Raw genomic sequence first — 14,882 nt, forward strand, 5'->3', positions numbered from 1 at the left:
AGTTCCCACATATGTGAGCACTTGTTGGCTGCTTTTCCTTCACTCTGACGTCCGACTCATCCCAAACCATCTCAATTGGTTAGAGGTCGGGTGATTGTGGAGGCCAGGTCATCTGATGCAGCACTCCATCACTCTCCTTCTGGGTAAAATAGCCCTTACACAGCCTGGAGGTATTGGGTCATTGTCCTGTTGAAAAACAAATGATAGTCCCACTAAGCGTATCGCTGCAGAATGCTGTGGTAGCCATGCTGGTTAAGTGTGCCTTGAATTCTAAATAAATCACAGACAGTGTCACCAGCAAAACACCATCACGCCTCCTCCTCAATGCTTCACGGTGGGAACTACACATGCGGAGATCATCTGTTCACCTACTCTACGTCTCACAGAGATACGACGGTTGGAACCAAAAATCTCCAAAGGACAGATTTCCACCGGTCTAATGTCCTTTGCTTGTGTTTCTTAGCCCAAGCAAGTCTCTTCTTATTATTGGTGTCCTTTAGTAGTGGTTTCTTTGCAGCAATTTGACCATGAAGGCCTGATTCACACTGTCTCCTCTGAATAGTTGATGTTGAGATGTGTCTGTTACTTGAACTCTGAAGCATTTATTTGGGCTGCAATTTCTGAGGCTGGTAACTAATGAACTTATCCTCTGCAGCAGAAGTAACTCTGGGTCTTCCTGCCCTGTGCCGGTCCTCATCAGAGCCAGTTTCATCAAAGCGCTTGATGATTTTTGCAACTGCACTTGAAGAAACTTTCAAAGATCTTGAAATTTTCCGGATTGACTGACCTTCATGTTTTAAAGTAATGATTGACTGTCGTTTCTCTTTGCTTATTTGAGCTGTTCTTGCCATAATATGGACTTGGTCTTTTAACAAATAGGGCTATCTTCTGTATGCCACCCCTACCTTGTCACAACGCAACTGATTGGCTCAAACCCATTAAGAAGGAAAGTAATTCCACAACTTAACTTTTAAGAAGGCACACCTGTTAATTGAAATGCATTCCAGGTGAAGCTGGTTGAGAGAATGCCAAGAGTGTGAAAAAATGCTGTCATCAAGGCAAAGGGTGGCTACTTTGAAGAAACTCAAATATAAAATATATTTGGATTTGTTTAACACTTTTTTTTGGTTACTAGATGATTCCATGTGTGTTATTTCATAGTTTTGATGTCTTCACTACTATTCTACAATGTAGAAAATAGTAAAAAATTAAGAAAAACCCTTGAATGAGTAGGTGTCCAAACTTTTGACTGGTACTGTATTGTATATACAGTCCATTCTGAAAGTATTCAGACCCCTTCACTTTTTCCACATTTTGTTACTTTACAGCCTTATTCTAAAATGGATTACATTATTTGTTTACTCATCAATCTACACACAACACCCCATAATATTATTTTTTGTGTACAAATGTATTAAAAATAAAAACAGAAATACATTATTTACATAAGGATTCAGACCCTTTGCCATGAGACTCGATATTGAGCTCAGGTGCATCCTGTTTCCATTGATCATCCTTGAGATGTTTCTAAAACTTGATTGGAGTCTACCTGTGGCAAATTCAATTGATTGGACATGATTTGGAAAGGCACACACCTGTCTGTAGTTTCCACCGTGAAGCATTGAGCAGGTGTGATGGTGTTTTGCTGGTGACACTGTCTGTGATTTATTTAGAATTCAAGCACACTTAACCAGCATGGCTACCACAGCATTCTGCAGTGATACGCCATCCCATCTGGTTTGGGTCTGAATACTTTCCGAATGTACTGTATAATCATATTTTCTGTAAAAAAAAAAGTACCCCTTTTTTCTCCCCAATCTTAGTATGCATGTTATTTTGCTGCAAGTGCTTTTGTCTATTTTATACATGATTTTGCTTTAAATAACTGTATAACTGCTATGGTATTTCCTGACTCTCTTGTGTTTTATATTGAAATAAACTGCCTTATATAAATGTGAGGTTTCTCTTTCTATGCCCCATGAACACATACTACACACTCCATTAAAATGTTATACACATGGATACATGCTCTGTGTTGTTAAATTAATAATACCTAATATATTTAATTGTATGCAAAACAAACACCAGCATTTTCTTTCCTTTGATCAACTTTACTTTGGTCATGGACTCCCCTCACTATTTCAAATAACCATTCCCTCAAAAGCCACAACCTTGAGTTAACAATTGACTGTTGGTTAACAATTTAGATTGGAAAGGTCATCAGCTATTTAATTTGTAATCTCCTCTCAAGTAGGTTAAAACAATACCCTCATCAGCACTTCCAGAGGAATTCTCATAAAGGACAATGACAGCCAACAAATATAATCCGAAGAACCTCAAAACCTTAGCATTCACTTTGAAGATCAGGGTGATGTTTCATATGATATACAGAACATTTGGAAAGTTTGCAGACCCCTTGACATTTTCAAAATGTTGTTACGTTACAACCTTATTCTAAAATGGATTTAAAAATATATAAATAATAATCAATCTACACACAATACCCGATAATGACGAAGCGAAAACAGGTTTGTAATAATTTTTGGAAATGTATAAAAAATGATAACACAAAAATACCTTATATACATAAGTATTCAGACCCTTTGCTATGAGACTCGAAAAATTGAGCTCAGGTGCATCCTGTTTCCATTGATCATCCTTGAGATGTTTCTACAACTTGATTGGAGTCTACCTGTGGCAAATTAAATTGATTGGACATGATTTGGAAAGGCACATATAAGGTCTATATAAGGTCTCACAGTTGACAGTGCATGTCAGAACAAAAACCAAGCCATGAGGTCAAAGGAATTATCCGTAGAGCTCGGAGACAGGATTGTGTCGAAGCACAGATCTGGGGAAGGTACCAAAACATTTCTGCAGCATTGAAGGTCCCCAAGAACACAGTGGCCTTATAGTATCTGAAGATTATGCCTTTGTTAAATGTTTTTCATGAAGAAATGGAATGTTGGTTATGTTAGTATCAAAAGGCAATGTTTAGTATAATGTCACATATAATAGACAGGAAGTGTGTTGTAAACTGGTGATTGGCCAGAGGAGGGAGTTTCATTGTTTATAAATAGGGGGGTTAGGCGAGGAAGACGTCAGAACGGCCATGGCAATCGGGGGAGCCGTTCTCCGGGTGTCATGTCACCTGTCATTTATACTGTAACCTCGTGATTTTAATAAAAGCCTCTAACACGATGCAGCATAAAACGGACTCTTTGTTGACAGCAATAATGGCCACCATTCATCCGATACGACATAATGGCGCCCAACGTGGGGCTGGGTTTGCGTCTCTTCCTTGTTTCAGTCAACCGCCAGGCTAACTCGCTCTGAAGCAGGGCCAAAAAAATTGTGAGTGTTTTCTTACCGCTTCGGAGTTTGTTAGATTGGATATGACTTGTGTACACTGGAGAGATGTTCCATATGACCTTGCCTCGGTGGCGTTATTGCGGTCGACTGGAGTCTGCTAAAATGTTATTTCATTGGTAACGGGTGACAATGATAATTTAGAGCATTAAGATAGATTTCATTGGTAACGGGTGACAATGAGGATTTAGAGAAGGCCGATATGCGCATTCTTTAGGGCACCGTGAATCTGGTAAAGACCTCGAAGCGAGGCGATTCTTTAGGAATGGGCCATAAAATCCTTGCAACGCGTTCGGTGTTGTAAGGTTAATTCTGGGAATTATAAGCTGGACGGATTATATGCATGTTATATACTCATCGTATGGTTGACGAACTATAATGCATGGGGTAACCTCTCTATGATTATTCAGAACTTACGGCAGCATAAAGTTAGGCGGAGATATTGATAATAATGGACAATGATTTGGCCACGGTGCAGGATATTTATTTGCGTAGTAGGCCGCAGTTAGCTTAAGGCTAATTTGAAATGCTTGATTATATGGTTCAGGCCACGTGGTACATCGTGGCTAAATGCTAAGGCTAAATGCTAAGTGTGTGTTGTGTCACAGTGTACCTCAGGCTAATGCTAAATGCTAATGCTAAATGCTAATTGTGTTGCGTGCTACATGCTAACGGATATCCTTAGAGATTCCATTGCGATGGATTAAAGTCTCTTAAATTTGTCTCTGTGTGTAAGTCAGGTTATATGTTTTGTGAGCGCTGTTAAATGTTGTTTGACTATAAGGGGGAAATGGGAATTACAGCTGGACTGTTATTCTGTCTGTTTGGGGAGAGAGAGTAGAGAATCTTCCTTCCACGGTGAAAAGGGATTTTTGAATGGCTGTGCGCATGCGTTTAATTTTGCGATACTACACTACAGAAAGGGGGAGTTTATGACACGAGATTAGGACACGTGTTGATTTTACGGGGCTAAAACTACGACATGAGGTCGCGCTGAGCCTACAAAACAAAATGGTTGGTTGAGGTCATAGGTCCCATCTGGGGGCTGCAGGGAGACGGAGAAAATAGACAGACAGAGGAAAATTTTAACACGATTATTCTAGTTTAAACTGCGATTGGTTAAAGATGAAACTTGTTTTGTAACCTATTGAATTTATAAATGAGATATATGGTAGCGGATTATAATAAATTGAATTAAATAATTAAATAACGGATTAAAATAAAATAATGTTTTTGAGCGATCTATTTAGTTCTGAGTTTAGTCTTAGAGTGAATAATGTAGAACGAATGAATATTGAATGGTTGGAAATACTCAGTGATGGCATTAACTACTAAAAGCTGTTTCTGTGTCTTTGTCCCTTGTCATGAGAGACAGGAGAGAGGGGGAGCGAGGAGATACAGGAAGTGATCACGTGACGCGGCAGAGGATCAAGTCAAAAAATAAGGTTTTGAGACTGTTACAAGATATGTGATGTTATGACAATTTTACATAGGCTTGGCAAATACTATTTCATTAAAAATTGCATTTTGGAAGCTCTGTGTATCACTGGGGTTTGATTACAGATGTGTTGGGAATCAAGGATGGATTGAGGATTGTTCTGTAAATTTAAGATAATTAGGTGCTGATAGAGCAAGGGGTTTATGGGAATTGGAGTAATGATAGGGTTAGAGGCTTTGTTTATGGGTATTTTAGTCTGAAGATGACTAACTTGCATTTACTTGCAGTTGATGGGTTGTGGTAAGATAGCCAACACTAATGGATAAGTTGGTGACAGGATATAGGAATAAAAATTGGTTTTAATTATTCAGGATTTTTAATTGGGGTTGTTAGGGTTATATTAATAATTTAAGGGGGGAAGCCTTAGGCTATACAGTCTAAAATAAGATAGTTCACAATAAGGGAATATAAAAGGCTTGATATAGGGGAAAATTGATTAAAATAGTCATTCTTTAACTAAAGTAGTGTTAGGAGAAACTAATGGCAGATGTTAGTACACCTTTCTCACATATGGATTCAGCAAAAAGACACCCACCTTATGAGAAGGAAGCTTTCAGTGATCATCTAGGAGGGTGATTGTTACATCAGAGATGAAGACGAATAATAGATAGAGGACAAGCAGAAAACGACGATGAAGATGAATCCAGAACTCCAGAAGAAAGAAAATGTGATGTATGGAAGAGAAGAGTGAGGTTGAAGAAGATGAGGATGATGATGAAGAGGTTATGGGTGGATATGACTCTGTGATCAGAAGGAAGTTGGCAAGAGAGAAACGAAGAAGGATACACGAGATTTGATCTCTGATGAAAGTTGAACGAAGAAGGAGACAAGAGATTCGAGTTCTGATGAAGAAAGCGATGAAGATTTGGAGATTAAGGGTGCTTTATGTTCAAGAGGATTTTATCCTACAATGACTGGCAAAGAAGAAATAGGAGATATAGACCGAGGCGTATCAGGCCTGGAGGAAGCGACGACTTTGGGAGAGGTAAGAGAGCTAGAGGAACAGCTCGAGACGCTGAAGATACAGAAGAGGAGAAACTGCTGAGAGGATCCCAAGAATTGGAGAAGAACAAAGAAGAAAAAGAAGGAGGAAGATTTCAGCTACACTTTCAGCAACTTTCAGAAGACTGTTATAATTGTGGACAGATTGGTACTTTACCTGTGATGAAAATGAGTCGGGAGAAAACAACAGAGGAAGATGAAGGAGCAAGTGAAGATCACCTGTTAGTGTCTAGAAGATCCGGAAGGGGGGTGCATTGCTGAGGGAATCGATTAGAGAAAATAGCTAACAATTGAAGTTAGGGAATCAATGGAGCTCTGCTATAAAAATCAAAGAGAAATCAAAATAGACATACTAATATTAGAAGAAACTGTTATGGCAGTGTTGGGAAGAGATGCATTGTTTAAATTGAATTGTACAATAAGATGTACACTAGACGACTGGGTTTTTGGGAATCTGGGAATCATTTGCTTAAAAAGATAATATCATAGGAAGGATGATAATCTATTGTTCTGTCTATTAGACAATCTGTCTGGAAAAATAAAGTTAAAAGGGGTGACTATTATTCTGGGTTACATTCTTACACTAAGGGATTTCAGGCTAGGCTAAAAGGTGTTTAGTCGTTTTGCCAAGTCTGTGTGTAATGAGTCAGAAGCAGGTGGGGAACTTTCCCAATCACATATTCTAAACATTTGGTGGTAAGGGATTTTGTGGAAAATCAGGGGGAAAAGTTGTAAATGTTATGAGAGAAAATATTAGATTAAAATAAGTTAGGAGTAGATTAGGGTTGAAGGAACTCTGAGACAGTAAGCTAAGTTTCAAAGTTAGTAGTAAGACAGAGAGAGAACAGTGAGGAAGGACATTTTAAAGTTTAGTGGGAAGATATGGTAGGAGTTTAGATCGGTTAGGAGCAGATGCATTGAGAAAGTATGTGTTGCTGAATGATAAGAGAAGATTGAGGGTGACTGAGTATCTATATTTACAGTTTCCAGCAGGAAGATCAAGGTAATTATAGGTGTATTTGGGTAATCAAAAGTTTGAAAGTCAGGAATTAGAGAAAGGACTGAGATTTGGGGAAAAAGTGACACTAGTGGTGATAGATGGAAGTACAAGCAAAGACAACTTTTTTCTTTGGGGAAAACTAGGAGCAACAATAAGGACATTAACACTTCAGTCTATTATAACAACAGTGAGAAGCAATTTAACTCTTTCAACATTGATAGGTATTAAAGCCATAAATATATCGCATTTGGTTATAAGGGAACCAATACAGCACCAATTTTAGGGGAAAGAATACTTATTAGGGTTAGGATGGGGACGTTCCTCCCATATGGAGAGATAATTATGGAGAATAAGTATTGTTATCAGGACCAGGAGTAGAAGCTGTTGCACCTAGTCAAAGGAGGTATAGTTTGGAAGAGGGTTAGGAGTGATTGTTCACTTATGTTGCGTAATGTTACAGAGAAAGGTCAGGGAGAATATATGTATACTTATCTAGTGCAAGCATTAGAAGGTGTTCCGGTTAAGAATTATGGGTTAAAGGGCTATGTAATTCGTAAAGTGATGCCTATAATGGAAGATTTGAAAGCTGTTGAAGCTTCCGCAGTCACCGAAGGAGTTCAGGAGGAGTAGATTACAGTAGTCACTCCAACAGTAGATAATACACAGAGGATAATGGGAACTGTTGCACTAGAAGTAATTAGGGTTGATACAGCAATTAAGTCAACTACTTTAATGGTAACTTTGGAAGGGATTAGTGATACGATGGCAATAGCAAAGGAGGGAGTATGACATCGACAACAACTTTTCTGAAATTAAATGGGGAATTTTAGACTCATGGGTTATGTTACGGATGGAGAGTGCTGTCAATGATAGTACGAATGGGGTTAAAATAGGAGAACAGATAGTAGTAGAGAGAATATAGATTCATCATGGAGGACAGGATGAGATCTTTGATTTTGATGACAGACAAGGAGGGGTATCTGATCAGTACCGCTCGTTCTTCTGTTGTGGAAATTAGAGATAGATTAACTCATTCTGTAAGGTCAGTGAGGAATCTTGAGGGTCCATGTCTGTTGAGAATTCCAGCACCAAACATGTTAGACGGTCGCGCGGCCTCTATCAGGTATGGGTCAGTCTTATGCTTTGTCATGACTGTGGTATTGGCAACAGTCATTGACAGATAAAATAATGTCGTTGTCAGAACAGTGGTTTAAGCCTAGGTTTAATTGCTCTTGGTTAAATGAATTACCCTATGGGAATTGTTAAATGGGAAAGGAAAATTAGGTAACAACGGAACCCTGAAGTATTCAGGTGAAACATTGAGGGCTAAAAGTTGTTTTTGTTCTAATAAAACATATGAGGTAAAGGGTATGTTTATGGGAATATCAGATTGTGATGATTATATGATGACTTTGGATAATGATAAAATATATATTCTTACATTATGGATGGAAAGGATTTTGTTACATGTCAACGTTGAAGCTTCCATATGAGGCTTTTACTATTAAAAGAGGAGTAGCACCGAACACAGATCAATTTGAAACTAGAGTTCAAAATAGGATGAAAAGGGACATGTCATAGTCTTCAAGCCTATCATTGAAGGATAAGTCTAAGGGAGAAGGGGGGACTTTATTCATGGTATGGTGTAACATTTGGGAAGATCATAGTGATAAATATTAGTTATACTTTCAGATAATATCACTGGGGTTAAATAAGGGATGCATTTGGAAGACTTGGTTGCAAGATCAGTTAGGCCAGTAGGGGCAGTGATGGGTCAGATTTTAGTTTCAGCTTTGATAACACTGTGTGATGTTTGTAATTTGTTACTGACCTTTGAGAAAGCTTTGATATTGAGATAGGTTGGAGAGTGATTCCTGGAGACAACACTCAGATGCCGGTGTTGACTGTTCCTGATCTGGATAAAGATGGACCAGTGGAACTGAATGGATAAATATCATTTTTGATTATTGGATGATTTTTCAAAATTATTATTATTTTTCAATATTGGGGTGATGTTGGTATGATTTATGAATCAAAGGGGGAAATAGGTTTATGTGATTCATGCATAATTTATATATCATTGTTATATTCCTAGTGGATATTGATGTTTAATTTGAAAGGGTTGTTTTGCAAAAGATACTGTTTGGTCGTTTCTTTTCTTTTTATTCCAGAAGCATTTGGGAGAACATGTGGAGATTGAAATACTCAAACAAAGACAATATGAAGGGACAATATGACTGGAGGAGATGAAACAAGGAGGGTGTGGCCGATTCCATCATCAACAATCCATTGGAAGAGGACACTACAGGGAGATGAAGTGTAGTGGACTACATTCCAGTGTTTGCAATGAAATATTGACAGGTGTAATACATAATTGTGTCATATTCTTAGGGATTAATTTTTGTAGAAGGATATTTGATGTTATTGAATACATGTGAGGATCTTAGATGTTTGTGTTTATTTCGTGAATGTTTAGGGACAGAGAGGCTAGGAAGGGGAGAGATTCATTGTACGATCCGATGGGTTGACCAGCCGTACAATGGATGTTATTGGATAGGATTTTGTTTGCAGGGGCTTACATGTGTATTTAGTTGCATCATACTTTCAAATGCATTTACATGAGTTATGAGGTTATCTGGAGTACCGAATGGTGGTTGCCTGGGGCAGAGGGACCGTGAGAGAATTTTACTGTCTTGATTGATGGATGGATATCTGAAAAGATGGCTGCCGGACAGTTTTTCGCTCTTACACTCCATAGTAATGTATTCACACTTCATATGTCATAGTAATGTATTCACACTTCATATGTCATAGTAATGTATTCACACTTCATATGTCATAGTAATGTATTCCCACTTCATAAACAGTTATTGCATAGAAAGGTATTTACACTCTAGAGAAGAATGTTTTTGGTTTAATGTTAAAGATACTCAATAAGATAAATGGTTACTAGTCATAATCCTATTCTGGTTGTTTTCGAGACGTTTAGTTCGTCTCGAAGGGGGAATATAGTATCTGAAGATTATGCCTTTGTTAAATGTTTTTCATGAAGAAATGGAATGTTGGTTATGTTAGTATCAAAAGGCAATGTTTAGTATAATGTCACATATAATAGACAGGAAGTGTGTTGTAAACTGGTGATTGGCCAGAGGAGGGAGTTTCATTGTTTATAAATAGGGGGGTTAGGCGAGGAAGACGTCAGAACGGCCATGGCAATCGGGGGAGCCGTTCTCCGGGTGTCATGTCACCTGTCATTTATGCTGTAACCTCGTGATTTTAATAAAAGCCTCTAACACGATGCAGCATAAAACGGACTCTTTGTTGACAGCAATAATGGCCACCATTCATCCGATACGACAGCCTCCATCATTCTTAAATGGAAAAAGTTTGGAACCACAAAGACTCTTCCTAGAGCTGGCCGCCCGGCCAAACTGAGCAATCGGGAGAGAAGGGCCTTGGTCAGGGAGGTGACCAAGAACACGATGGTCACTCTGACAGAGCTGCAGAGTTCCTCTGTGGAGATGGTTGTCCTTCTGGAAGGCTCTCCCATTTCTGCAGCACTCCACCAATCAGGTCTTTATGGTAGAGTGGCCAGATGGAAGCCACTCCTCAGTAAAAGGCACATGACAGCCCACCGTTCCTACAGTGAAGCATGGTGGTGGCAGCATCATGCTGTGGGGGGTTTTGAGTGGCAGGGACTGGGAGACTAGTCCGGATCGAGGAAAAGATTAACGGAGCAAAGTATAGAGAGATCCTTGATGAAAACCTGCTCCAGAGCGCTAAGGACCTCAGACTGGGGCGAAGGTTCACCTTCCAACAGGACAACGACCCAAAGCACACAGCCAAGACAACGCAGGGATGGCTTCGGGACAAGTCTCTGAATGTCCTTGAGTGGCCCAGCCAGAGCCCGGACTTGAACCCGATCGAACATCTCTGGAGAGACCTGAAAATAGCTGTGCAGCAACACTCTCCATCCATTCTGACAGAGCTTGAGAGGATCTGCAGAGAACAATGGGAGAAAATCCCCAAAAACAGGTGTGCCAAGCTTGTAGCGTCATACCCAAGAAGACTCGATGCTGTAATCGCTGCCAAAGGTGCTTCAACAAAGTACTGAGTAAAGGGTCTGAATACTTATGTAAATGTGATATTTCAGTTTTTTATTTGTAATACATTTGCAAACATTTCTGTTTTTGCGTTGTCATTATGGGGTATTGTGTGTAGATTGATGAGGGAAAAAAACTATTCGTAACGTAACAAAGTGGAAAAAGTCAAGGGGTCTGAATATTTTCAGAGTATTGGTAACCATCTATACGCAATGTGAAAATAAACTTTTGTATAGTGAAGTGTAGACTAAATTACACATTTTAATTAAATTAGACCTTCGATTCAAATTCAATTCAAATTCTGCTTCCTGTAAGGCGTGTGCAATTCAAATTCAAGAGTTTAATTGAAATTCAAGAGCAATTTGCAACTAAATTCTGAATCGACCCCAACCATGCTAACTAGGGAGGATACCCCATGTTCTTGAAGTATACAACAGATAAAATGACGGGTGTTTTCATGTAAGGCTTTGTTGAAATTTGTGCAAATAAAGGTTGAAAGATCATCTCCACCCCATTTATATTGTTCTCCTCCTTTCATGTCTAAGTGGAGGTTCATTACCCTTACCGTAAAAACAGTCTTCTGGCAAACAGTTGTCGCAAAACTTTGGCCAATTTGCCACAAATGTGTGGCAAGCTCATATTTTCACATGCAAATTAGTTTTGTTGCAAACTGTTGCGGTAAATTTGCGGAACATTCTGTTTGCTGCAAACTCAGTATGAATATGCACATTAGACCAGGTTTTTGGTTACTGTGTGTTAAACATTGAAATGTTTGAACATAAACCAAGTCACAAAACTTAAAATTAACTCACTACACAGAGAAAAAAATTAAATATACTAAATGTAGTAAATATTCTAAACAACATGTATTCAATGTCTTTAACAGATAAAAAAAGTAATCCAATACAACTTGAAATCATCAGCATGGTAATGGAGAAAAAATACTGGATATTTCCCAAATAAATTGTTTAATATTTTTATGTAGCTACAACATTTACATGAGAGAAATGGGAACACTATGAGGACGTTGACCTTAGGATGTTTAAAGGGACAACTACATCATTATTTACATGAGCCAAGTGATAACTGAGCAATAGATTAACCAATGGAAGTTGAAAAGATAATTAACAACATTTTAATAATTAAAACAACAAAAACTAAATCAAACCCAGTTCCGAACTATTTCCTTTTTGAGTGAACTTTGGAGATGTTCCCTGTGGAAGTCCTTCGTCCAAAGCTTGTTAAATGCATGCACTGAAACAAAACAAAATTAGGATACTGAAAACAATTACTGAAAACAATTAATATTTTAAAAGGTAGAAATTGAGTTATGCCTAATATGGCAATTCGGTCCGTGTGTTTAAGGGTAATTCCTATTTTATTAATCTCATCAAGGTCAAACAAGGAAATTAATAGTTTTATATTTTTTCTAGTTGAACACCAAAATGAAAATTGGATATCAACTCGTTTGCTCGTTTATTGTTTCCAAATTGGGCATCGAGTCACAGAAAACAGATAATGACAAAATGTGTCAAATTTGTTCATACCTTTAAGTACATGCCCCTTAATATAATATTCACGGTGTATAGCTGGTGTGTTTAGAGTCCGGGTTGAGCTGCAATGTCGGCAGCACAGAGAAATTATTAGACATTTATGTGACAGGAAGATAAAAATAGTAATGTTAGCTAAAATGCTTAACTTATCATGAAGTTAGCATGCCAATAGAATGAACTCAACAACAACTGAACAAAGTTTGATTGCACTACGTGGCTAGCTAGCATTAGCCGGCTAAGGTTACTGCTGACTAGCTAGCAAGCTGGTTAACTGTCTAGCTAGCAGTCTGGCTAGTGGAAGTAAGTTAGTCCCTCATGCTAGCTTAACCTGCTACAAGTTGAAGTGGCCTGGCCAGAGGTACCTGCTTCAGAAAAGTGAGATTTCTACATTACTTTCTGTAGCTAACTTAGCTAGATCTTCTCTTTGACTGGTGCTTATTGACTGAGTAGGCTAATAATTGTTACTGATAGGTGCCTGCAGGAGAAGGACACAGTATGGCATCTGACCAGATAATCATGAACTTCATCCAGTTACATCAGCCAATACAGTAAGTTAAAATCAGCCTTTTTATTGGTGTGGGTATAATCCACAAACCTTTCCTGCTTACTGAAAGGCAGATGTAGAAAAGGCATAATAATGTTTTTCAAAATGTTTACAAATGTATTAAAAATGAAAAGCTGAAATGTCTTGAGTTAATAAGTATTCAGCCCCTTTGTTATAGCAATCCTAAATAAGTCCAGGAGTAAACACATTTGCTTAACAAGTCACACTGACAAGTTCTCTGTGACATTTTAGAGACACACTTGCTTATGCCCACCCACACACTCATGAAGAAGTTTCACTTTCACACAGAAACGGAGAATAAAGAAGAATGAACGTTGAGAGGGAATTGATTAAAGAAAAGAAGAAGAAGAAGAAAAATTAATTGGGAATTTATTAAAATAATGATTAAAGGTTAAATATGTTAAAGGTTGGAAACAGTGGGAAATATACACTGGAAGATATAGGAGGTTGATAATGAAATGTTATAATGATGAAATGTTTAAGTTGGTAGATATTTAAGATGTAATGGGGGTAATAAGTTTGGTTGGAGTAAGATTAGAATTGAGTGGAGTAAGGAAGGTTAATGTAGAAAAATTACTGTTTTAAAAGTTGAAGATAATTAAGTATGTTAAGGGAGTTAGTTGGATTTGGAAATCCCTAGGTTAGAGCAGTCAAGGGGTTGACGCGGACATCCTGCTTAGGTGAGAAAAAGGTGGGAGTTATGGGGGCTGAAAAAGCATTTTTGAACGATGGCCTCATTAGGTGTTAACCACTGGATGCGTCATTGGGGTAGATGTTAGCCTCAATGAGTTAGCAGAAAGAAAAATTGAGGGTATAAAGGAGGCATGGTTTTGGAGACGAGAGAACTCTCTTTGAGCTTGCTAACAGAACCTGTCGACTGCTGGAAGATTTTTTTGCCGTAGCTTTTTAGCTTAAAATGCATTTAGATTTTTACTATACTTGGTTTTTATTTTTAAGGTTACCTTATTGATAGAAGTGTGTTAAAGTAGTTGTTTGAGTTTTTAGACACCATCTGAGGGACTGATTATCCTGAGGGGGGAGCCAAAAAGCTCTTTAGAAGGTAACTTAATTTCTATTCCTATGAAATCTCCTGACTTACTTAATGATCAAGTTTATAAGATGGACTTTATCGATATCTGGATGCATTACACGAACACAGACATTCTTGTTTTCTCAGAGACTTGGTTAAATTATTCAATCATGGATAAGGACATTGACATTGCTAATTACAACATTTTTAGATGTGATAGGCAGAGAAAAGGTGGAGGGGGTGATGTATGTGAAATCCACTTTTGTGGCATCATGTGCTCTTAATATTACTATACCCCAGAAATTTGAAATCCTGGTTTTAGATGTGACCATGAGCCAAAACGTGTATGTATTTGTTGCTGGAGTGTATAGGCCTCCTGCTGCTTTAGTTGATGCGATTAGTATCATAGCTGAGCATTTAAAACCTTTTCTATCATCTGAACTGTTGGTCTTAGGTGACTTTAACCTGGACTGGCTGACACCTATCTCAGATAACTTTAAGAACATTTGTCTTGATCTTAATCCAACCCAGCTAATCATAAAACCCACCCGGTTAAATGTGAAAAATCTAGATAGATCCTCATTAGATTTAATTCTCACAAATAACCCCCATAAGTACATGTCTTTTGGGGTATCCCTTGTAGCTCAGTTGGTAGAGCATGGCGCTTGCAATACCAGGGTTGTGGGTTCGTTTCCCACAGGGGGCCAGTATGAAAATGTGTGCACTCACTAACTGTATGTCGCTCTGGATAAGAGCAATTGC

The sequence above is a fragment of the Coregonus clupeaformis genome, unplaced genomic scaffold, assembly GCF_020615455.1.
Source record: "Coregonus clupeaformis isolate EN_2021a unplaced genomic scaffold, ASM2061545v1 scaf0360, whole genome shotgun sequence".
NCBI lineage: Eukaryota > Metazoa > Chordata > Actinopteri > Salmoniformes > Salmonidae > Coregonus > Coregonus clupeaformis.